Source organism: Lissotriton helveticus, chromosome 2_1 (assembly GCF_964261635.1).
Source record: "Lissotriton helveticus chromosome 2_1, aLisHel1.1, whole genome shotgun sequence".
NCBI lineage: Eukaryota > Metazoa > Chordata > Amphibia > Caudata > Salamandridae > Lissotriton > Lissotriton helveticus.
Window position 1 is genome coordinate 609,269,082 of NC_136059.1, and position 24,299 is coordinate 609,293,380.

The window sequence follows — 24,299 nt, forward strand, 5'->3', positions numbered from 1 at the left end:
GAGAAAAACTGAACCATTGTGGATGAAAATGTTATCAGCGCAGTCAGACAAAAAATCTTCTAGTCTTGGATCATGTTTAAAAAAAGTGTCATTGAGAGTGATGAGATGCTGTACCATGTAGAGACTCGCTTATCTTTGATGTGAGCATGGTAATGCTAAAAAGAGTCGGGCTATGAGATCACTGTCATATATCTTATACTGAGAGACCCATAGAGTCGCAGTTCTGGCTATTTCCTCTTCCTCCGGTGTAAGCGGGGGTTCCTGGTCTAACCAATAGTCTAACGTGTTAGATGTATTTTCAAATAATTCATCCAGAGATGGCCGTTTAGAATGACTTAGGAGGAATGGGGCCGGGTGTGGTCGTGAAATAGGGGCGGAAGGGCGAACAGGTAGCGCACCGACACCATGTTTTGTGTACATAAAATGTCCTGGAGTATCCCGAGGAGGGAGGGGAATCTCCAAATACTTTTTCTAGTTCCCATCTTACATATTTTCGAAAAAATAGGCATGATGGCAGACTTTCTATTAGAAATAGAAATGAGAAACAACAAACATATATCTTTACCGTACCCACAAAAGTTGTGTGTCGGTCTTTATACTTTCAGCAGTACTCACCGAGAAGCAGACTAGAAGGCCTGTTGATCTTGAAATGCGCGCAGCTTTTAAGACGGGGCTCACAAGACCTCGGACTCGTCTTCTTCACGGGTTGGGCTTTGGGTCAGGACGTTCCGCAATCTTCCTCACCGCCTCGTGTGGATGACGGGCCGCAGTCGGTCCCCCCCTTCGCCTCGAGGGAGTTGGCGGGAATTCCCCGCGTCTGTTCATTTATTTATTTATTTGCTTCTATAGCGCCGGACTCGACCCCCTGAGGGGTATCTCCGCGCTTCGCACGCTGTAGATATCAGAGAGGAGTGTCTTGGATACTGAAAGGGGTAGGTGTCTAAGCTTCCTTAAAGAGGTAAGTTTTTAGTGCCCTCCTGAAGGAGAGAAGATTCGTGTTCTGACGCATGTCCAAGGGGAGTTTGTTCCAAAGGGAGGGTCCTACATAAGAGAGAGCACGACCACCCTGCCTTGCCTTTTTAATAGATGGAATTTTTAGTAAGAGTTGGCTGTTGGACCGCAAAAGACGTTCCGATTTGTGAATTTGAAATTTCTGAGCTAGGTAGTAGGGACCTGATCCAAAGAGACTTTTATGAATGATACAACAGATTTTAAATTTGATCCGCTGGCGTACAGGCAGCCAGTGAAGTTCTTCCAAAAGAGGTCTAGATGGAGTTCTTGAGGGAACATTGAGAACCAATCTGGCCACGGTCTTTTGGGCCACTTGGAGTCGGTTGATTACATGTTCATTTGCCGAGATTAGGAGGCCATTGCAGTAATCCAACTGACTTATTACAAGCGCCTGGACTAAGGTCTTTCTGTAGATATCCGATAGTAGGGAAAAACCCTTCTCAGTAGGCCAATTGTCCGGAAGCAGGATCCAGTCACCAGATTCACATGTTCTTTTAGGACCAGGTTCTGGTCTAGTCTGACTCCCAAGTTCTTAACTAATTGTTTTGGACAAGGAATAGGTCCCAATTCCAGAGGCCACCAATCTGGAGACCACAAGAGATTTGCGTTCCCAAATAGCATGACTTCTGTCTTGCCTACGTTACACTGGAGGCAATTTGAGGCCATCCAGTGTGATACCGCTCTCATGCCTTCAGCAAAGGAGTTCTTTATTTCTGAAGTTAAAGTTTGAAAGGGGAACAAGAGCTGAGTGTCGTCAGCATACGACACAGGGGTAAACCCATATTGTCTCACAATGTCAGCAAGGGGGGCCACATACACATTAAATAATGTGGGGCTTAGGCATGAGCCCTGCAGGACCCCCTTGGTGAGCTCCCTAGAGATGGAATGGTAGGAGCCCAAGCTGACACTTTGTGAGCGGCCTGTGAGAAAGCTCTCTAGCCAGGACAGGCTACGCCTTCAATCCCCACCTGCTGCAACCGGCCGAGAAGAATCTCATGTGACACGGTGTCAAAGGCTGCAGACAGGTCTAACAGGACCAGAATCATGGAGCCTCCTCTATCCAGTGTCATTTTGATGTTATCTGACACGGAGAGGAGTGCAGATTCGGTGCTGTAGTTGGGTCTGAACCCAGATTGAGAGTGGTCCAGACCCCCTGTAGCCTCAACAAACCGTGACACGTGGGTGTTTACATGTTTCTCGGCCAGTTTGCTTAGGAATGGAAGTAGGGAAATGGGGCGTAAGTTGGATATGTCTGACCAAGGCAAGGCCGTGTTTTTACGTATGGGGTTTACTACCGCCTTCTTCCAGTCTTGTGGAATTTGTCCCTCTTTGAGAGATAAATTGATGATTGTCTGTATCATAGGATACAGAAGATTGCTTATTAAGGCCGTTGTTTTTGCTGGAATCAGATCTAACGGGGAGCCGGTTTTAATACTACTGATCAAGGATAAGATTTCTGTATGACTGATTTCAGGGAAATCAGTTAGCTTGGGTTGGTTATTATCAGGGGATATCAGAGTGTTTTTAATGCTAGTCCCGGGATTCTTAGCCATTGTGATTTTTTGATAAATGGAGTCAATTTTTTTCTCAAAAAAGAGGGAAATATCATTGCATAATGATTGGGTAAATTCGTCAGGACTCTCACAAGCCAGGGGCTTTACAAAGGTCTGTAGGATCTTGAACAGCTCTCTAGAGGAGTTCCCTGCTTCTGCTAGCTGTGATGTTAAGCTGTTCTTTTTGGCTAGCCTGATGTTTTTATAATAGGAGCTTAGAGCTTCTAGGTGATTTTTCCGGCTTTCTTCCGTATGTGTCTTCCTCCATACCTTTTCTAATTTCCTACAGCCTTGCTTTTCTACCCTCAATTGTTCTGTATACCATGTCTCCTGTTTTGACATGGGATATTATTTCTTAAGCTTCAGTGGGGCTATGAAATCAACAGCTTCTTTAAGGGTTGTGTTATATTTGGCAAGAGCTGACTCCACATTATCTATTGCCGTGATAATCGGTTCTCTCCATACCTTTTGTATTTCTTCTAATGTGACCTTATGCCATTGTCTATGCCATATGGGAGGAGCAGGCTGTTTTTTTATTGGTTTTGCTAATCCGGGGAGAATGAATTCAACAAGGCAATGATCTGACCAGTTGACTCGAGTAGGGGGTCGACAACATAACTTGGGACCGTTAGAGAAAATCAAATCTAAGGTATGGCCTCCTATATGAGTAGGGCTATTATTTTGTAACTGGAATCCTAATAAGGAAAGGTCTGAAAGCAGGGACAAGGTTTCAGGAATATCAACATGAAAATTAAAGTCACCTACTAACAAAAAATGTTCTTTGGCTTTTAGGTGTTGTGCTAGTAGTTCTGTTAAGGAGAAGGTAAATTCCTTACTAGGCCCAGGTGGGCGATAAATCAGAGCTCCTTTCCAATTTTGTTTGGAGCTTGACTTTATCTTGAAAATCATCATTTCCATCGTTGGACAACAACTTTGCTCAATTATGGTGACTTGCAAATTTTCTCTATATACTATTGCTATCCCGCCTCCAGTTTTTATAGGGCGGTCGGGCCTGAGAATTTTATATCCTTCCGGAATTCCCAAAGCAATAGCTGGGGTGGCATGCTGTTTTAACCATGTTTCTGTTAGAAAACATATTTCGGGATTGGTGGTATGTATAAGGTCCCAAATCTCCAGATGATGTTTGGGCAGAGAGCGTACGTTAAGAAGAAGGCTTTTCCAGCCCTTAGACACTGGTATTTGTTTAACCACATGTCCAATAGAGATAGTAATTAGGGTTGCTTCAAATCTGCAATGTATACACGAAAAGGGACCCTCCAAACATGGCCATTGATCACGGACACAGCCCCCTTCCTTCAGAGGACGGAGATAATGTAAGGCTTGGGATGAATATCTGAGTCTGGGGGCCCTCGTAAGGTCCATGATAAATCAGCCAGAGAGTGTAGCCCCTAGTCCCGTCCTGTCGCGGACGGGTGCAGACGGGCAACTCTTTGGCTACTCTTCGGCGTAGCTTCGGCTCCCTCGCGCGTGACCGCTGCGCGCTCGGGAGGGGGCGAGGGCTAAATAGCCTAGAGAAATGCAGGCAACTAGAGCGCTAACCGCTCCAGCAAACAACCCACAGGAAGTGCCTGGCTCTACCTGACCCGCCCTCCGCGCAACGGTACTGGCTACCGCATCGGACCAGGGCGGGCAGGAGTGAGAATCGAGCCCAAGCTTCCTTGCTGACCAAAGATGCCGTCCTCCCCCAGTTGGCTCAGGGCTGAGGCGAAATAATGCAGGTAGCGCTAAAACAGTGAAATGTACACATTTTTAAAATGTCTAGAGACACAAGAAGTTTAATTTTTTAAAATGATTGCATATCAGGGTATTATTATTGCGTTTTTTAAGATCAACTGCAGCGTTTTTAAATCAACCGCAGACAGTGTAAAATAAGCAAACAATTCTCTCAGTGCAACAACTTAGGCACAGCGCAAGGCACAATTCTATTCTGTTACCTCTAACGAGCAAGCGGATCGGATGACTCTGCCACCGTCACCCTACCGCAGCTCGCCGCTCTAATGGGACCGCCTAAATAGCCCAGAGAAATGCAGGCAACTAGAGCGCTAACCGCTCCAGCAAACAGCCCACAGGAAGTGCCTGGCTCTACCTGACTCGCCCTCCGTGCAACGGTACTGGCTACCGCGTCGGACCGGGGCGGGCAGGAGTGAGAATCGACCCCAGGCTTCCTTGCTGACCAAAGATGTCGTCCTCCCACAGTTGACTCAGGGCTGAGGCAAAATAATGCAGGTAGCGCTAACACAGTGAAATGTACACGTTTTTTAAAATGTCTAGAGTCACAAAAAGTTTGATTTTTTTTAAATGATAGCATATCAGGGTATTATTATTGCGTTTTTTAAGATCAACTGCAGCGTTTTTAAATCAACCGCAGACAGAGTAAAATAAGCAAACTATTCTCTCAGTGCAACAACTTAGGCACAGCGCAAGCGACAATTCTATTCTGTTACCTCTAGCGAGCAAGCGGATCGGATGACTCTGCCACCGTCACCCTACCGCAGCTCGCCGCTCTAATGGCTCCGCCTAAATAGCCCAGAGAAATGCAGGCAACTAGAGCGCTAACCGCTCTAGCAAACAGCCCACAGGAAGTGCCTGGCTCTACCTGACCCGCCCTCCGCGCAACGGTACTGGCTACCGCGTCGGACCGGGGCGGGCAGGAGTGAGAATCGAGCCCAGCCTTCCTTGCTGACCAAAGATGTCATCCTCCCCCAGTTGGCTCAGGGCTGAGGCGAAATAATGCAGGTAGCGCTAACACAGTGAAATGTACACGTTTTTAAAATGTCTAGAGACACAAGAAGTTTGATTTTTTAAAATGATTGCATATCAGGGTATTATTATTGCGTTTTTTAAGATCAACTGCAGCGTTTTTAAATCAACAGCAGACAGTGTAAAATAAGCAAACAATTCTCTCAGTGCAACAACTTAGGCACAGCGCAAGGCACAATTCTATTCTGTTACCTCTAGTGAGCAAGTGGATCGGATGACTCTGCCACCGTCACCCACCCTACTCTGTGCACTTTGAAGTCCGTCAAAGGTCAGGAGGGGGCAGTACCGGGTCCGACATCGCCGGCGCGTGGGGGAGAGGGAACATCCCTGTTCAGGCGCCAGAAATGTGGTAAATAATTAATATTACCGTATCTTAGAATTTCTATATTAGTAAATACTTTAAATTAAGTAAAGAGAGGAGTCCGTGGTATTCGAGTAAAGAGGGATTTATTCAATAACTCGAGTTTAGGGAGAGCTCCTTCACCAAGCGGGTTCAGGAGTGGTCTGATGCTTTATTCACTCAGCAGAATATTTATACAGATTCAGTTAGTAGGCAAAAACAGGGAAGTGACAAGCAGTAATTTCCAACAAGATGTGTCAAGGTATGGGCGTGTCTTGTGTCTCGTGAGAGTGCATGCAATGTGTCGAAATGTGCTCATTCCAGTTGAAGGCCCTTCCTCATCCGGGGGGGGGGGTTTACCTCTCAGCTTAGAGTCAAGAACAGGAACTCTCTTTTAAAACAGGAACTATCTGGCTGGTTCCCAGAATTGGCAGAACCACAGAAATGTGTGGTCAATGAACTAAGATGCCAGGTGCAGGGTGTCTTACGTCAAGAACAGGAACTATTTCCTAAAACAGGAACAATCTGCTGCTGGTTCCCAGAATTGGCAGAACCACAGGAATGTGTGGTCACAGTGTACAGCCTTGTGCTTCCTCTATTAGTTGGTGTGGTTTTAGGGCCTAACCTCGTGCTTCCTCTTTCAGTTGGGGGTGGTCACAGTATAGCTGGTGTGACAGGCTGAGTTACCAACAATGGACAGGATGTGGCTGAGTCTCTGGCACAACTGGGGGAAGGCACACAGGCAGGCTTCTTGGAATTGGCTCGACCACAAGGAGCAGGGGTTGTGCAAGATTCAATGGGGATGTGGAGGACAGTTTTCAGACAAGTTGCCTAGAGCATGGCAACACAAAATGGAATTTTAAAAATGCAGTTCAACACATACATTCATCCTTCATCCATCCACCCATCATTCATCCACCCACCTTTTCATCCATCCATCCATCCACCCATCATTCATCCCTCCACCTTTTCACACCTCCATCCATGCATCCATCATTCATCCATGCAACCTTTTTTCGATCCATACATCCATCCTTCATCCATCCACACTTTCATCCTTCCATCCATACATCCATCCTTCATCCACCCACCTTTTCATACATCCATCCATCCATCATTCATCCATGCAACCTTTTATCCATCCATACATCCATCCTTCATCCATCTACCCTTTCGTCCTTCCATCTATACATACATCCTTCATCCATCCACCCTTTCATCTATCCATCCACCCACATTTTCACACATCCATCCATCCTTCATCCATCCATCAACCCTTTCATCTTTAGTAATGTACTTCTGCTGTTTACTGTGTGTTTGTAAAGCGCTCAGATACCTACGGGTTAAGCTAGCGCTATATAAAACGTTAAAAATAAAAATAAACCCCACAGCTCCAGGTGCGCAACGTCCATTGAACTCAAAGGGCTACAGCCTCCTCCCCCAGCCTCCACCAGCCCCCCCAACCCCCACTTGTGTATGTGAGCCCGACTGAAACAGCTTCAGACACACACACAAAGGCACAACCGAGTACTTCACAGGTCTTTAAAAGACCTTTTACTTGTTAATGAGGCTTGATGGTTTTCACCCCTCGGTGTGAATTAGGCCTCCGCCTGAACACGCTCAATCAGCCCTACGCCACGCGTTTTAAGAAACTGCTCTGACAGAATCTGTGACCCCCTTCCCAGGACTCCACGACCCCCCTGGGGGTCGCGCCCCACAGGTTGAAGACCTCTGCCTTAGAGGCAATGTGTAACGTATTTATGCAGCACACAAAAAAAAATTACATTTTATTAAAGGATTTGCCCCTGAAACAACAAAAATGAATTTTTAAAGTTTATCGTAAAAACGATAGCCTAAAAGAGCAAAGCGCCAGCTGCAGACACCTCGAAATGCAAGACCATGTCAAAGTCGAAAGATATGGCTTATCAGGATGGAGCGTGGGTTGAATGCAAAAAGTGGATTGAGCCCAGTCGGCACTTACCTTCGAACTTAGAAATTTCAGTAAAAAGTTGTTGCAGTAGGTAACATTCAGCATAACAAGGATGCAGGCAGTGTCAGAGGAGGAGGCATCATCGTTGTGGAGCCGCTTGATGTAGTTCCGGTGAAGATTTCTACATTTGGATTAGTTTGTTTTTTGGAAATAAAAAATGTACAGCGGAGGCTGTAGCTGACGAGAAGGACCACTGAACAGGATTTGCTGATGCATTGAAGAACGTAGTGGGAGTTGCCGTGAAGTTAGGGCAACCAGTGCTGCACCTTGTGTGAGTAGAGAAGCAGCTTGGTCCCGATATCCTCTATGCTCTCAGAGCAGTTTTCAGCCAAAAATGTCCCCACGTTTTGGATTTTGGCTATCTGAACATCTTCAACATCACAACCAAGAGTCCAGGATTGGAGGGGCACCACTTGGAGGGTAGGAACTGCTTGATTCCACAGAGTGGCAACCACGAGAAATTATGGTTATTAACCACAACATGGCAGGTGGTGGGAAGCATTGCATGACCACAGATGGCAACCACCAGCTATCAGTGTGATGACTACCGGGTGCAACTCTGGCCATAAGACACATATAGAACTACATACATGCAGACATTTGTTCAGGCAATAGCATTCGGATAGAGAACTCTGCATTCACACAGATACAGAAATGCACCTCAAGGCAATGGCACACACACAAACAACTCGGTTATACAGCTTTTCACACACCAAGTGTACACCCACTCTCTTCTCACCCACTCAAGTCAGTACCCCCTCCTTAACCAATACCAGTACTCTACCTGCTACAGCTAATTGTGACATATGGCACAACACTATATTGAAAGGGCTGCAGTGCATTCAGAAAATAGATGACGCTTATGTATAATGCTCACCTGGGCATAACAGTACAATCCATATGAAGTAATTCTACAACCTAGTAAATGCCCTGAAGAGGCCAAGGAAGTTGTTCAAGGCCAAAACATCTCAATATTTCCTGAGGAGTACAAGAGTGATAAACTAAAGATGCTTGATTAAAGGAGAATGACTAAAAAGAAAAAGAAGGAAAACACCTCATTCATCGACTACTAAGAAATACACCAGACTAAAGATATCACACCATAAAAATACAAGGACTGATAATTGAATCAATAGACTAATGTTTTTAGTGCTTTTGTTGCAAAAATGGACCTTGTAGTTCAGGAATAAATATCAATGTGAAGCACAAGCTAATGTCCTGAAAGAGTTGGCACTGCAATCTATCCACAGGATGATGATTGATCACCTGCATGACCCCAAGGCCCTGCACTTTATTACTCTGAGATACCTTGCTCAGAAGTTGGATCTTTTTGGCAGCTGCAAATCCTCCAGAACCTCCAGCACCTTACTTCTGAAACCTCAGAGAGTCTGTAAAAAGAAAACCTACCACCAAGCTTTCTATGGGATTGCCCTGAGAATTTGAAACTTCCTGTCCCCTGAAACCAGTCTAAATTACTCAGCCGTTTCTTTCAAGAAAGAAGTTAAGGTACTACTCATGAACAAACTTATGCCCTGGATGCTAGGATCTCCACTCCCCGTACCTCTCTTGACTCGTCAATAATTCTCATGACTACTTCTCCCTGGTATAGTTGTGGTTTTTGTTAGGTCAAGCATTCGAGACCTCTTGTATATACTTTAGTATATACTTATTATATACTTATATGTGTATGTACTATGTGGGCTTTGGAGATCAGCCGTAGGACTTGTCTGCTTCCGTTTAGGGACTTTTTTTCCGTTTAACTGCCTCTATTTAACTGTCTTGATAGAAAATGACCAGCAGAGGTCAGTAAAATATCAGAATTCCTTTATGCTAAAAGACTTTCTTTTTTTCTTTTTCTGACAACTGCCTCTATTTAACTTTTTTGATAGAAAACGACCAGCAGAGGGTAGTAAAATACCAGAATCACTTTAGCATTCTCTAGATTCTAGTGCATAAAAATTGTCTTCCACGAGCACCCGTAGACAATAATATTTTTTTAGATCTTGTATTTTTAGTGATATGACCATCAAAAGCCCTGATTTTATATTAAAAACAGAGCCTTGGACAATACCATTTCCTGCTGAAAGGCAATATTTCTCTCCATGTGTTCCCATACCTGGCGTCTCACGCAGTTTGGGGCTTACTTTCCCTTCATATTAAAGAACAGTAGATGTTTCAGCACCCAGGCTAATGTGCTGCACAGCTAAATACATATAAGGACCGATTGCATTGCAAATCCTTGTTTTTCTATTGTTATTGTACTATTGAATCCATTTTTATCCATATACTGTAGTGACCCCTCCCGTATCCGGGGAGCCTTCTTGGTTTCTATATGTCTCAGCTCTCTGAACAAGGATAAAGTGCTCTGTTACCTGCAAGGGTCATGTTTGGGCTGTATAAAACTTAAATAAATAAATAAATAATTGATAAATTGTTGTCAATACCACAGTAACAATGTAGCATCATTTATTATGTTTTGAGTAAAATGAATTCAGATATATTCTAGCCCTAGGAGAACATTTATAGCAGAGTCCTAGGGGGTTATACGTCATTCCCATGATGTGAGAGGGCAGTACCTGGACAGCCTGCCAAAACAGTGTGAATAGCAGGCCAGGAAGGTGGGTAGGTGCGCAGTGTAGTGGTAGTCAGCGCTTTCTGACGGCGCCTCCAGACCCCAAGAAGCCTAATCTGCTAATATATCAAGGGCTACTTGGATCATTGCATATGTGCTGCATAATTTTGACAACTCTTAGCATTCAGGAAGTGGATGTTTAGTCTCAAGTCTTGCACTGTGCAATTCTAGTCCCTCCAATTCACAACGTTTGAGCTTCTGCTGTGTAAATGTCCCCACAAGGCTGCAGGTAAGCCACAACTGTCACTTGCTCTTCTGTGAGTGCCAGTGGTGCTGTTCTTAACAAATGGTTTTTCCGAATTTGATTTTTTACCCAACTCCTTATTTTCATATCAGCCAACAGAGGGTGCTGAATCCAGTCTTGCCACTTGTTTTGGAGTTCAACAAGTGTGATCTCATCATGGCAGCCATAAAACGTTTACACTGGCTGCCGGTGAAATAAAGGATCCGGTTTCAGATAGGCTGTCTAGTTTTCAAGTGCAAGCGTGGATTACTCCAAGCCTACCTTATGCAATGAATCGATGCACATACAGATTTACATGTCTTCCTATGGCAGCTTCAGTGGCAGAAATTACGTCAAGGCCACCTACTGCAGAGCTTTGGTTTTATGAGCTCATTTAATCAGGGTGGTTTAAGGCGTGCTACTCACCTGTGAGGGTCTCAAGATGCTGGGGGAGGGGGTGCAGCTTCGGTTTAGCCGAAGAGCCTGGTCTTGAGGCTCTTCCAGAAGGTGTGCAGAGTAGGGGAGCGTCTGAAGTTGACTGGGAACTTGTTCCAGGCTTTGGCTGCGATGTTGGAGAAGGCTCTTCCACCTGCTCTGGTTCTGCGGATGCGCAGAGTTTCTGCCAGCGCGAGGTCGGCGGAGCGGATGTTCCTTTTGGGTACGTGGAAGGAGACTCTTTCGTTGAGGTATTTGGGTCCGATGTTGTGAAGGGATTTGTAGGTGTGGGTGAGTTGCTTGAAAGTTACTCTCTTCTCGATGGTTGAGCCAGTGGAGGTCTTGCAGGTGTTTGGTGATGTGCTCATGCCATGGGATGTCAAGTACGAGTCTGGCTGCGGTGTTCTGTATAATCTTGAGTTTGCGTAGCAGGGATTTGATGATTCCAGCATAGAGGATGTTCCCGTAGTCCAGTCTGCTTGTTATGAGTGTGTGGGTGACGGTCTTTATGGCTTCGGGGGGGTTCCACTTGAAGGTCTTGCGGAGGGTGTTTAAGCAGATGAAGGCGACGGCGTTGATCTGTCAGGTCATGGTGAGGGAGAAGTAGAGTATGATGCTGAGGTTCCGGGCGTGGTCTGTGGGGGTGAGGGGTGCCGAGGGCGGAGGGCCACCAGGAGTTGTCCCACGCAGAGGGGATGGGTCCGAGTACTAGGACTTCTGTCTTCTCCGAGTTGAGTTTCAGACAGCTGCTGCTCATCCAAGCTGCGGCGTCTTTCCTTCCTTCTTAGAAGCTGAGTCTGGTGGTTTCGGGGTCCTTTGTGAGAGAGAGGATGAGCTGGGTGTCGTTGGCGTAGGAGACAATGCTGAGTCCATGCTGTCTGACGATGGCGACGAGGGGGGTCATGTAGAAGTTCAAGAGCCTGGGACTGAGTGATGATCCTTGAGGAACTCCGCACTTGATCACTGAGGGTTTGGAGAAGAAAGGCGGAAGTCTGATCCTTTGGGTTCTGCCGGCAAGGAATGATCGCAGCCAGTCGAGGGCAGTTCCCTGTATTCCAGCATCATGGAGTCTGGCTGCGAGGGTGTGGTGGGAGACGAGGTCAAAGACTGCGTAGAGGTTGAGTAGGATCAGGGCTACTGTGAGGATGGAGTTCTCTTCAATGAAGTTTTTCAGCTGGGCGTTGACGATCTTCTCCGTGACTTTGGCTACGAAGGGAAGGAGGGAGATGGGTTGGTAGTTCTTCAGGTCCGTTGGGTCTGCAGAGGGTTTCTTGAGGAGTGGCTTGACTTCTGCGCATTTCCAGTCATTGGGGAAAGTGCTGGATTTGAAGGTGGCATTGATGGTGCATCGTAGCTGGGGCGCTATGGTGGCGGTGGCTCTGTGGAAAGTGTGCAGAGAGCAGGGGTCCGTGGGGGCTCCTGAGTGGGTGCTATTCATGATCGTGGTGGTATCTTCGGTGGTGACCGGGGTCCAGGCGTGATGGTGGTCTGGCTGTTGTCACTGGGGGGAAGGGTGGTTTCTGAAGTCTGCTTGCAGAAGTTGTTGTAGAGGGCTTTGATTTTCAGGTGGAAGTAGGAGCTGAGCTCGTTGCAGAGGTCTTGGGAGGCAGTAACGTCTGTGGCTTTGCTGTTGGGCTTGGTTAGTTGCTGGATGATGTTGAAGAGTTCTTTTGAGTTGCTGGAGTTGGTGAGTATTTTGTTCCGAATTAAGGTCTTCTTCATGGATCTTCTGCATTGGTGGTAGTCTGTCATGGCGTTCTTGTAGGTGGTCAGGTCTTCTGTGGTTTTGCTGTTTCTCCATAGTTTTTCGAGATGTCTGCCGGAGCGTCTGGCTTCTTGGAGGTCAGTGGTGAACCAGGTGGCCTTGAGGGGACTTTGGTTGTCGGTGGTGGGGAGGGGTGGAAGCTTGTCTGCGCAATTGGTGAATCAGTGGTGTAGTTCTTTGGCTGCAGAGTTGGCATTGGTCGAGGCGGAGGGATTGCGGCTGAGGGTAGAGTTGAGGTGCTCCTCTGTGACCTTGCTCCAGTTCCTTTGCAGAGGGCGAGGAGAGGGTTTAAGAGTGGTAGTGGTGTTGAAGGAGAAGTGTACACAGCAGTGGTCCATCCAGAGGGACTGCATGGTGTGGCTCAAGCAGATGTTGTTCCCTTCTGCAAAGATGGGGTCGGGTGTGTACTGCCTTGTGGGTAGGGGTGGTGACGAGCTGTTTTAGTCCAATTTTGGCGAGGTTGTCCAGGAGGGCAGGGGAGTTGGAGTCACTGAGGTTGTTGAGGTGGAAGTTCAGGTCTCCGATGGGCATGTCGTCCATGGAGGCGATGACGTGAGGTGCAATGAAGTCGGCAACAATAGTAGTGGCAAACTAATCACAGGGTCAGGGGAGTTTGTAGGTGAGGGTGCAGCGGAGACTGGTTCTAGGGCTAGTCTGGATCTGGAAGGGAAGGTATTCGTGGTAGCAGAGGAGTAGCTCGTGGTGGAGGTGGAGAGTCGGAGGAAGCTCTTTTGTGCGATGGCGAGTCCTCCTCCTGGGTGGTTGGGCGGCCCTTCCTCTGGATCTTGTGGCCGTCGGGAATGTCGGTGGCTATGTTGGGGGTGAAGGAGGCGTTGGTCCAGGTTTCTGTGAAGAAGGCGACGTCTGGCGAGAGGGTGTTGAGGAGGTCCCAAATTTCTATGGCATATCTGTGCAGGGAGCGCAGGGTGCACTTCAGGGTTCAATAGTGTTGACGTCTGATCAACAATCACTAGCTGCCACAGGAGTCACAGAAATCCTGCAAGCTATCCAAACCTCCCAGGAAGCAGTGGTCACAAACATTGGTGAGGTAAGTGTGGACATTGCTCTTCTTCGCCAAGACCTTCGTAATGTGGCCAGCAGAGTCACTGAGACAGAAGGGAGTGATTGCATCGTGGAGGAGAAGAAGGCAGACCTAAAAACAAAGGTGACTGAGATGATTTCCACCACCCACACCTTGAAAGCTAAAGCAGAGGATTTAAAAAATGATTCTAGGTGCAACAATCTTTGATTTGTGGGACTACCGAAGGTGCTGGATTTTCCCACCCAGAAACCTTCATGGAGACCTCCTGGATCCGGTCCTGGGTCCCAGAGGGAGTCCTCTCCCTGTAGTTCATTGTGGAATATGCATGCCGGCCCTTGACACAGTTCCCCTTATCGGGCGCACCCCACATCCTATCATAGCTAAAATTCAAAATACTGCGACCACGACAGCATCTTGAGAGCAGCACGCACCCAAAAGAAAGTCTTTTTCCAGTCAGCCCACATTATGATGTTCACTGACTACACAAAGACTGTCCACAGACAATGCAAATCATTCAAAACGAAACTGAAGGAAATGTCCTTGCAATGCATGCTGCTTTTCCCAGCAGAAATTAAAGTGGTCCCCAAATCCTTCTTCTACTTCTTCAAAACTCCAAAGGGGGCCTGGGAATGGGCTTCAGAAAAGCAAGAAATCTGTTTCCATGAATCTCCAGGTTTGGCCAGCAGGGAGGACCGTCCACCGGCTGCCAATAATGCCATACTGCTCAAGACATGCCGGCTGACTAAATCCCAGAGTGAGTGCAATCCATGTTAATATTTCCCTGACTCCTCTAACACGGAGCGCAGATGATCCCAAACAGGAGAACTGATCCATCGAATTTATCCGATGCATGTATGTGCAAGGGTATAAAAGTGGTAAACATCACTACTGGATTGCCACCAAAGACACCAGCTCCAAGTTGATCACCTCCATTACAGACCCATCAGGATGCTCACTACACACAGCAGCCAAGATAGCAGGAGCCTTTGCAGACTGTTACAGACAGTTATTTGCCCACCAGCTAAGGCCAGTCCAGAAGCCAGTACCCTGCTTATTGAAACACCCTTCCACACCTCACAAAGTCTCAGTGGTAAGAACTGGACTCCCCACTTACAGAAGGCAAAAACATTGTGTAGTTTGAAAACTCGTAATACTTCCAGTCCCGACGGGTATCCTCTTTAGTATTACTGTAAATTTAGAGACAGTATTGCCCCACACTTGCTATGGTTCTCTACTGAAGCGACGCAGAAGGGCTCCTTCTCATCCGACCTAGACATAGCTAGTATAGTGGTACTTCCCAAAGCGGAACACTCAACATATTGCTGTGCCTCATACTGCCCTATTTCCCTGATAAACACAGACATTTTTGCCAAGTCATTGGCAAACAAGCTTCAGCGAGTTCTCGATACCTTAATACATATGGACCAATGTGACTTTATTCCCTACCACAGGACCCTCCACTGCTTTAGACGCATCCACACTGCACTAGCCCACACCCTTGAGATAGCTGACTCCACAGCACTCCTGCTAGTAGATTTCGCAAAAGTCTTCAACACAGTCGATTGGAACTCTTTGGACCTGGTACGTTAATCCTCTCTACAAGGAGCTTTCAGCGCCAGTCCTTGTAAACCGGGTTTTATCAGACACCATTCCTATCAGACACAAGACCAGGAAGTGGTGCCCATTATTCTCGCTCCGCTTTACTCTGTCCATCAAGCCCCTAGCCAGAAACATCTGTTGCAACACTCAGCTATGGGGGTGGAATTGGAGTGGGATGCTGGAAGGCAGGAAAACACTCTATACTGATGACGTTCTCATTTTTCTTGCAGACCCCCAAATGTCTGCCTTCGGGTCCTAGGCATCCTGAAGGTCTTCGAAGACACCTCCGGCCTTCGTGCAAACTGGGGAAAATCGCTTCTAGTCACCCTAAAAGGGAATAGTGTTCCAACCACCCGACAATCAGACATTCCAGTTAGCTGCCTTAGCTTCTATGTGAACACCTAGATACTTATCTAGGTGTTCACATAGACACTGTACCAGAACTCACACGTAACCTCAACCTCACCCCTCTCTTAAACACATCTAAAGCCAACCTAAATACAAGGAACAAACTCCCCCTGAATGTAATGTGATGTGTAGTTGTTAGACATGGCATCTTTTGGAGTGTTTCCCCTGTCTTTTTGCTTTCTGACCTCCAGGTTTTGACTCTGTTCTTGCTGGTTTATTGTCTCTTCGCACTTTCTCACTGCTGATCAGCGTTAAAGTGCAAGTGCTCCTGTGGTAAATGATGGTTATGGATTGGTGTTTCCATGTTTGGCTCATTTGATTTACTGTTAGGTCCCTAGTATAGTGAACTATGGGTGTCCAGGGCCTGTAAATCAAATGCTGCTAGTGGGCATGCAGCACTGGTTTTGTCACCCACACCAGCAGCCCTTCAAAGGATTCTCGGACCTGCCCCTGCCGTGTCTGCGTGCAGTTGTGACTGCTATGTCGACCTGGCAATTGCACCATATTTGCCAGGCCCCAAACCTTCTCTTCTGTAAGTCAGCCCTCAAGTAGGCCCAAGGTACCCCCATGGGCAGGGTGAAGTGCAGGTGAAAGATAGGACATGTAAAGGTGTGTGTGACATGTCCTGATAGTGAAATACAGTGTATTTTGTTTTTCACCATTAAAAGGCTATCTGTCCCATAGGATAGAATGGGAGATACTTTGTAACATCTTACAACTACAACTTCCCATTGGGACAAAATAGAGAAATTTAACTCAGAATGTAATCACACAACATTTAGTAAAGATGGTTTTTAAATTATGTGGGTGAAAATGACACGTTTAGAATGAAGACATTTTCTTGCTTAACCACCCTGTGTGCCTCTGCTGAGTTGTGGCTTGACTGTCTGGCTTTGGAGTGACAGAGGCTAGGGATGTGCATTAATTGTACACGGCCACTGGGGGGTGTTGAGGTGTGTCCTGCCTTTTCTGGATGAGTCAAGGCTTGGCTGAATAGACCTGGGCTGCATTTAGAGAAGTGTGAGGAGATTTCCTTGCACCAGAAAAGGCCTGATCTGCCTTACACAATGCTGTCTCCACCTCCTGCCAGGGAGCTGGACCAGAGAGGACAGAAATGATTTGAACTAACCACAAGTGAGCAAAGGGAAATGTGATCTAAAAATGTTTGGCCCAGACCCCACAATTTTAGAACTCTTTTGGCTCAGAAACCTGCCAAGAAGAAGAGCTGGAGAAGCTGCAAGGAGGAACTACCACTTTGTTATGTGCTTTGCTGTGTTAGCCTGCATTGGCTACTTCTGTCTTGGACAGAAAAGGGACTGAACTGCAAGTTCTTTGTATGAGTTTCTCGATGGGCTTTAAGTAGAGCGTGTCCCCTGTTCAAGAAGTCTCAGGAACAGCAAGGACTTCACCTTCTTCTGGGTACCGCCTCTGGGACTGCGTGTCTCAGGTGCCACAAAGGGAAACCGCAACCGACGCCGTCACCAAGACCGCTGACGGTTCTGTGACATGAAGGCACTGCAGAGGGCACAGCCGCACTTTGCACCACAACCCTCGTCTCACCGCTGCAGTTGACCGCGCCGCCACCAATCTGCTGATTGCACTGCAACCTGGGGGCCCGCATTCTGCACCGCCCCGCTTCACTCCACCGCTGTGGTGGCACCGATGACGCCGTTGCCAGCTGACACCACTGCTGGGTTCTGCACCATGGTCTGGGGGCACCGCTCATAAGCTACATGAAGCACTGCCCGTTCCACACTGCATCCCACCGACGCATCCCCATTGACTGACGATCTTCGACGGACGCCACTGCTTACACTGTGACCGTCAGCACTGTGAGGAGAACTGCCCCGCTTAGCACCACAGCCCTAGTCTCACCAAAGCTGCTGGATGACTACCACCTGAGGGCACCACAGGCCGCACCCCTCATCTTGAGACTGCAGCCTCGATGACCGTCACCGCCGGCCCACACCACCAATGATTGGCCAGAATAAAGGGTACGGTTTACAAGTCTTCTGACGCTGACGTTGGTCCGCACTGACGCGGTCGACTGACACTATTGGATTTGGTTGCCTTCAGCACTGCGTTAGCACCGTACGGAGCTACCGCCTTGAAAGAACTGCATTTGAAGGTTATTCTTGCAAAGTACACATTTTGATTATTGTATGTTGGATTTTTATCTTTTTAGTCTTGTTTTACACAGATAAATGTTGGATATTTTTCTAAACTTGTGTGATGTCCTTTTGTAGTGTTCTTACTGTATTACTGTATTTTATGTACACACTGCCTCTGAGATAAGTCTGACTGCTCATGCCAAGCTACCAAGCGGGTGAGCAGGGGTTATTTTAGGAGTGTAACTCCATTATCCTGACTAGGAAGAAGGGTCCCTACTTGGACAGGGTAACAGCCTGCCAACTAGAGACACCCATTTCTAACAGTAGTGCTCATCAAAATGATGATGCTTCCACGTTTCATATACCTGTTACAGAACTTCTCAATCCCCATCCCTAACTCCCGGTATGTTGGGGTTGCAGCATTGTTTCGCTCTTTTCTGTGAAGGGGCTGGCCCTTCAACAATTGCTGCCGAGTGGTCTACGATGGTGGGCAGGGGCAGCGGAAATTTAATTGTACTACCCAACATCCCAGCTTCTTGTTATCAATGATTGAATGAACGGACTCTGGAGTGACCCATAATACCAGATGAGTTGGCCCCTCTCGGTCATGACAATATGATGAGTATTCAATAAGGCCGACCCATCCAATCCCACATCATGACAGGGGTGAGACTAGAACAGCCTATTGAACTTGCTTGGTGACACAACCCCCATTGCTGAAGGCCCATCACATGACACTTAAGGACTGGGGTGGGGATGCGTTGCAACGTCTTTATGCTTCAGTATGTTTCAAAACGTTTATATATATTTCATACGAAAATCAATACAACACGTTTATAAAAGAAAGATTTAACCAAGGTTTGGTATGAAATGGACAGCCTTGCGATGCTGTTAACTATTAACAAAGAAATAACTTTATGTGAAATGATATTTGATGGTCATTAATATATGATATTTATAGGAGAAATGTAAATACAGTAATATATTGCTTGTGGATAATTTAAAAAAAGATAACAACCCTAGTGTTGGGTGTGGCAGCTAGATAATTGAAATGTTTTTACATAAGGTTACCAAACGTGTCATGAGCAATCTGCACAAAGTATGAAACTATACTATAAGGGTATTTCAATAAGCTCATAAAGGTTTTGCAGTGTGTGACCTTGATGTAATTTCTTCCACTCAGGCTGCCACAGGTAGATATGTAAATGTGTCCTGTGGCAGAGACATTATTTTAAAAGTATCTTTCCAATAGCATCGGAGATATGGGAATGTGGCAAACATGAATGCATTGAGGCCTGTTCATGAAGGCATTTTGGAGTACCAAAAGTTCTTTACTCCTCTAGTACTCTTCATTGTACACTTACATGCCTTTGTGAATTGGCTGTAAACCATTTCAAATTGAAAAGATAGTAATATTCAGGGAATATGTATATACTGTTAGTACAAATAGAAAGGAGACTGTCGTCTATGCACATTTTCTAACAGGAAGTTGTATATTTCTGGACAATTCACAATGACCTGTAAGATTACATGAAAGTATAATCCTGAATTACTACTTCCCATACTTATAAATGCCTTAGTGAATCAGCCCCACTGTCTACACAACTGCCAAGCATTTCAGGCATTGATCATTCTTCCGAAATATCATGTTAACAACCGTAGCAGGGTACAATGCATTAAGAACAAGCATAGGCAAAGCCAATTGTTCTCACTTTCAGACAGACTTAAAAGTATTACTTTGGTAGTCCAAAATAGGTGGTAAAGAAGAAAGGACATAATGTTCAAAATGCAAGTGCTCAGCATCTCTTTCTAGACCAGCTCAAAGGAATCTCTGCAGGTAGGGAAGGAAAGATAAAAGATAAAGTGGGCGAACAAAACATCCAATTAAGGCTAATGGAATTAGCTCAGAGCAAAGTCACAGGTTTATTAGGTTTTAATTTAAATATATATATATATATATATGTATAGAAATCCTTTATGGACAATTGTCTAAGATGTAAAATAGACTCGTACTCCATGAAGTGTCAATGTATTTTATCTGAAGATGAATTTGTTTAGGGAATAGCACCAGTCAAAATCATGATGCTTCTTTTACAATGAGTCACACTTAGGTCATACCATGATCCCATTCTTTGTGCTGCGCTAATGCATTTTTATTTTTGTCTAGAGCGCATAAATTAACTTAAAGATCTTCAAGTTAGTGCATGTTTTGTTGAAAGCAGAGCTCAGAAATAAGAATTACTGACCTGTGTTACTGAGCATGTTTAGCATTTAGTTATAAGTACTGTAGGAAAATGCTTCTTTTTGGCATGATATTCCCCACTTTCTGGACTGATGCTGCAGTTTATTTAATTCTGTGCACCAAGACTCTGCTAACGAGCCCCAAGTGCATGTGCTCTGACCCCTAATTTTTTTTAATTGGCTGTACTCCTAATTTCCACCATTAACTTACCTATGTGTTACTAACATACAGTGAAAATTTTAACCAGGGCCTGTATGTCAAATGTCACTAGTGGACTGCCGCACACATTGTACCACCACTAGAGAGGCAAAGCTAAACAGTACCTGGCTGTGTAGGTTTTAACTGCACATTCGACATGAAAAAATATCCCCTTTTGACACACCTAACCCTCCTTTTAATTAATAATAAGTCTCCCCTGTGTAAGTCTTAATTCCCAGTAGGATAGGGTGCTTGGTGTTTAAAAGTAGGACATGCTACATGCTACTTTTAAACTGTGTCCTTATAGTGACAAAGCCCCAAAAGCTATTTTCACTATAGCATGGTTAGCTGTTACATTGGAAAGCTTTTTGGGTTAATTTTAAAATTAAATTATGTTATCTCCACCTAAAACCCAGCTACAAAGTAATTATTTAACTTTCTTAAATAACTATTAAAATACAATGCATTGGTAAAGTCAGATTTCTACTAAATCTTGCATTACAGGTACTTTTGGAAAATCATGTTTTGCATTCCTAAAGCCTCAAGAAGGCCACTTGCATGAACTTCCTACTGTTACCCAGGAGCCGAATAGCTCCTTTATGATGTGTGAACTTGCTCCAGAGCTGAAACAAGGGCATTGGGTGTGGGGAGGTGTTCTGTTCCTCTGACAGGTTGACGACCTGGCCAGTGCTCAGGAATTTGGTTTTATGTTGAGTGGGGCACTGTGGAATTGTTTACAGTATAGGACACAAGAACTGCTGCAAAAGCGGGTAGAGTTGCCCCTGGAGAGGGAAACATCCATTACAATGCATTTATTACAACAACATACCTTTACAATGCAACTGTTACAACGCAACTGCCTTTACATTGCATGCCATTACAATGCATGCCATTACAACGCATGTCACTACAACACATGCCATTACATTGCATGCCATTACAAAGCATTATAAGGTAAGTAATGGAGATTTTTTCAGTATTAGGGTGGGTATGGGTTTGGGGTGCATGGGAATAGTCATTTTTACCTCTACACTATCCAACACTTAATAATTTTTTACCCCTACACTATCCAACACTTACCCTACTGCTGCACTCATTGGAGTGGGAATAGTAATTTTTACCCCTATACTATCCTACACTTACTTGCTGTTGCCCTAAAAGTAATATGCGTTGTAATGGTATGCGTTGTAATGGTATGCGTTGTAATGGAATGCACTGTAATGGTAGTTTTTATAAATGCGTTGTAATGGAATGCGTTGTAAAATCATGCAATGTAACGGTAGTTTAGATGTTAAAGCATGCGTTGCAATTGCATGTGTTGTAACATCATATATTCCCTGGAAACTATTCCCTATTGGTTAGGAAGGGGCAAGGAGTCAACCCCACCCACAGGCTTGTGATAGGCATAATGTGACACCCCTGTGCCCATAACACTACTGGACATGTAAAGGACAGAAGAAGGACTGCACCCGCTGTTAAGACCTGTGAGAAGCACTCTAAGGACTGGACCTTCTCCCACTTGTACCCAAGACAAAGAAGTGGACTCCAAGAGTCGCTTGGCTGACTGCCTGTTAAATTACAGGGACTCAAAAACTGCAATGAGCCCATTTTATTGAAAGACCCTAGCCTCACCTGGACATGCCCTGAACCTTGCAGGTGGCTTCCTGACCACTAAGTGCTGTTCCTGAGGTCCTGGAACCCTTGGCTCTTGTCAGAGTGTACACCTCTTGCCTAACCCAAAAACCTGGGACTTAGAAATGTTTTCAAGACTTTTTACATGGAAATCTGACAGATTACCAGGGCCAACTTGCTAAGCCAATTCAATGAGGGTGCAGCGCCAGTGGGCCTGACTTCCTGGTAGCTCCCACTACATTCTTCTCCGAAGCAGCAATTTTAGTGGCGCGATGCTGACCGGCATCCAACGACGTTAAACCCTCTTCTGTTACAGCCTGCCCCGATGAAGAATTCCGATTTCGAGGAAAGAGTCTAATCAGAAATCTTAACCAGGCACAACACTGAGCAACATCTGATTGTCACTGATGATTTCCTTGGCGCTAATTCTGAACTTTTCCTGCTCTGAGCTTTTTCCTGCCTCCGCCGACAACTTCATCGAGACCTTGTGCTTTGCTAACCTTTCCTCGACGATCCAGTCTTCCAATCCAGTCTGATTCCTTGCCCCACTGAGGACTTTATCTTCTCAAAAATGTTCCAAGTGTGGCGGTAAGTGTCTGACCGGACCACCTGTTCCTCATATCCGACCCACACTCCTTTGTGCTTGCCCTTAAACCTTATCCTTGTCAAGGTCTAATGCGACCAGTAGCCTGCAGCCGACACTTTGCCCTTTTAGGTGCTATTTTTATTTAAAACTTTAAAAAGTTATATTTCTGGTTCACCGTTTTGGATATTTGTTGTTTTGGTTTCATTTATTTCAGTAAAATATTCTCTATGTTTATAAATTGGAGTGTGATACTTACTGCATTGTGTTTTCAACTTTTGCACTGTTTTGGTCATTTTATTTGCTTTAATCATTTTTTTAAGTTTAGCCTGTCTGCTCTGTGCCATAGCTTCCACAGTTTGTGCTCAGGTTTAAATTACTGAAACATTTACTGGACCTAACAAAAATGGTACCATTATTACTTGTATTGGACTACCATCCATTCCAACTATTCACAAATACTAAACATAAGATCACAAATATACAGAATAAAACCAAGACTGCTCTGGCCTTTCCTGAATTATATATCTGTGTAAGAAAGTATGTCAGTGTTAAATAATTTAAACCCCTTCTTATGGTGTTTTTCAGGGAGTTCCTAATGTAAAATCCCTTCTTAATGCATTTATTAGATCAGGGGTCTCGAACCAGTAGCTCGTGAGCTACTGTAGCTCTCCAGCTACCTCTGAGTAGCTCACTTATGTGCAGCACTAATAATATGATTAGCTGTCAATATGTTTCATTGAAGATAAGTTGCTCTCAATACAGAAAAGGTTTGAGACCCCTGTGTTAGACATTTCACAATGTAAACCCCTTCTTATAGTATTTGTCAGAGTTTACAGTATAAAACTGCTTCCTTTTGCATTTGTCACAGGGTTACACCACACTGAAACCCCATCCTACTGTAATTGACGCATGGTCTGCTTTATTAATGTTTCTATCAGCTATAAGCAATGGAACTACTTCGTAGGTGGGCTAACACAAATGCTGCCCAATCAAATGTATTTCTTAGTCATTGCATGAGGTTCTACAAACAGTTAAAGCTGTTTCTAGCAGACCTAAAAATAACAAACTTCAGAGAAGAGGTGGCTTGCTCCAGTTCATTTCTCTGCAGTGGTTTCGCCAGAGTGATATAATTGACGGAAACTCTCACGGGACTAAAAACCTGACCTTTTCACGCACCCTTTATCCGTCTAATCCCCGGAATTTATCAGTGAAGCCTCGTCCCCTCCCTGCTGACCTCTGGAAATTCTGCCCAGCCACTTCTCTCCAAGCGCAGATGCGGGCCCCTCTCTGTGAAGGCGTGTCTGCCATGATAGAGCTGGCACAGTAGCGTTACTGGGGAATATATGTAAAGAAAGTAATTCGACCATATGCCCTGGTTTCTTGTCGTTTGATTTATGTTATGTTTAAAAGACTGAGAGCCAGTACTTGAAATCGACTAGTGAGAGTGTTATCACACAGTGCTAAACTAGATAGAATATACAGGACTGTATATTTCCTATCAGTTCTCGCAGCTTTTATAGAATATAGGGGCAAATTTACAAGCCCCCTGCGCCACCTTTGCATCATTTTTAACATGGGAAAATAACGCAAAAGTGGCACAAGAGTCTTGGAAATCTGACCCATTGTGTTTATGGAACATCACTCCTGCAACTCCGTTAAAGCAATGCCAAACTGTACACACACAAAAGGACTATCTATTGCATTATTAGCTTATGTTTTCAATATTAACAGTCAAATATGTCATTTTATAG

The 24,299-nt window shown here is 45.3% G+C and overlaps 1 protein-coding gene and 1 long non-coding RNA gene across 3 annotated transcripts in view; one reads left to right on the forward strand and one right to left on the reverse strand.

Annotated features, from left to right (window-relative positions):
- RASGRF2 (Ras protein specific guanine nucleotide releasing factor 2) overlaps positions 1-24,299 on the forward strand; it is a 1,720,695-nt gene that overhangs the window by 1,449,038 nt on the left and 247,358 nt on the right. The gene's annotated exons all lie outside the window — the stretch shown is intronic.
- LOC144818185 (uncharacterized) overlaps positions 1-24,299 on the reverse strand; it is a 39,255-nt gene that overhangs the window by 5,907 nt on the left and 9,049 nt on the right. The gene's annotated exons all lie outside the window — the stretch shown is intronic.